The sequence below is a fragment of the Rhinopithecus bieti genome, unplaced genomic scaffold (assembly GCF_001698545.2).
Source record: "Rhinopithecus bieti isolate Rb0 unplaced genomic scaffold, ASM169854v2 scaffold_19654, whole genome shotgun sequence".
NCBI classification, from domain to species: domain Eukaryota; kingdom Metazoa; phylum Chordata; class Mammalia; order Primates; family Cercopithecidae; genus Rhinopithecus; species Rhinopithecus bieti.
The window spans coordinates 14,427-16,159 of NW_016809574.1; the positions used below are offsets into that span (position 1 = coordinate 14,427).

The 1,733-nt window shown below is 31.4% G+C and overlaps 1 protein-coding gene across 1 annotated transcript in view; it reads right to left on the reverse strand.

Moving 5' to 3' along the window:
* The window catches only part of GABRG1 (gamma-aminobutyric acid type A receptor subunit gamma1), an 85,675-nt gene that overhangs the window by 13,826 nt on the left and 70,116 nt on the right, over positions 1-1,733 (reverse strand). The gene's annotated exons all lie outside the window — the stretch shown is intronic.

Consider the following 1,733-nt stretch of genomic DNA (forward strand, 5'->3'; position numbering starts at 1 on the left):
AAAAAAAAAAGAAAGAAAAGAAAATGTTTTGTCTACTTTGCAGTTGTCTAGAATGGAAGTATATCCTTTCATCTTTCTGAAAATATTTTGTTTCTGCCTTGTGTCAGGAATATATTTGAGGACCCTTTGAAGCAACCGAGTGAAAGAAATTTGGGCTAAAAATCTATTTGAGGATAGACATGTAATCAGATTCTCTCAAGAAGAATCATTTCACCCTGTATGCTGATTTCAGAGGCAACCTCCCTTTTAGCTTTTGGTGGTTTTGTGTGTGCTTGTGTGTGTGTGTGTGTGTGTGTGTGTGTGTGTGTGTGTAGCAGGTAATTCTTCATGTGCTCTCAACTGCTCAGGCTTTTGTATCCCAAATTTATGTGGAAATTATGTTATGCCATCTTACAATACCATCAAAGCAGAACTTGAAGGAAATTACCACGTTTTGTCAATGTCCTCAGGTCAAAATCGGCTGCAAATTTACCTTTCTGGTATATAGTTTTCATGTAGATGTTTGTAGCTAAAAAGTTCTTTCTATGTGTGGTCACATATGTGTTTTAGAATATTTTAATGGTATAAAAATTTTGCTTTTAACAGAAAGATTGGTAGCACATTACAGAAAGAGAATTCACTAACTTGAAATTTCAAAAACAGTATATCCAATATTTCCCAAAGAACATGTATTTTGCACTAAGATCTCTACTAGTCATGCAATGAAACAGTTATCATCTCTGCTGATCTATTTAAATCTTTCCTTTTTCTCCATCTTCTTTCACTTGCTCTCTACAGTTGTAGCCATTTTGATTTCCATAGTTTCTATCTTTACTTTTAACAAGTTTTAGAGTTAATAGAGTATAGGCATAGTATATAGTAGTGTGGGCACAAATAAATATGTTGGCTAAATTGCCACTCTGAATCTCATGATATTAATTTTTAAAATTGGGACTATAATGAAATCTCCCACACATATTTGTTGTGAAATATTAGATGCAGATAGCTTAATTCTCTACTGGACCCATGTAGAGTGCCTGAAAAAAATTAGCTATGGTTATTATATGTTTGTTATTGACACCCAATTAAACTCACAAAGATAAATGGTTAATTACCATTAACAACAATCAAAACCGGAGAGCTGTCACACCAAAATTTAAGAATGGCTTCTAGAATGAAGTACAACAACTGCTACATCAATTATTTGCATATGAACTTTTTCTTGAGTTCCTTGAATTCCATCAATCAAGTATTTGTTGCTATTTGGCTGTTTAATTCATTACAAAGTTACTATTAAAAAATCAAAGCAGTGAGATGGATCATTAATATAAAATAATGCTTTAATGAGAATATATCATTAAGAAAATTCAAGAACTTCATTAATAAAAGGCAAAAAATATGTGGAAATTTAGTAAGTGAAGAAGTAGGATTATATTTATGAATGAATTGTCATATTACACTCTACTGCATTCTAGAATGCCATCTGTTAAAACAACTACTTTCAAAAGAAAGAAAATAGCATTAGACAATTTGTGGGTAAAGGCAACCACATTCTTATGAGCCATTATATTTTTTAAGACAATTGTGTGTATCTAGAAAATACTGTTATAAAATACCTGTGAAGATACATATGTTAATAAATGTAAAATAAAATTAATATAGCTATGGAAAGGTTACAATTATTTCCTTTAAAGAAAATGCCAGGTTTTCCTAGAAGAAATAGACAATCTCCTGGACACTTACATTCTCCCAAG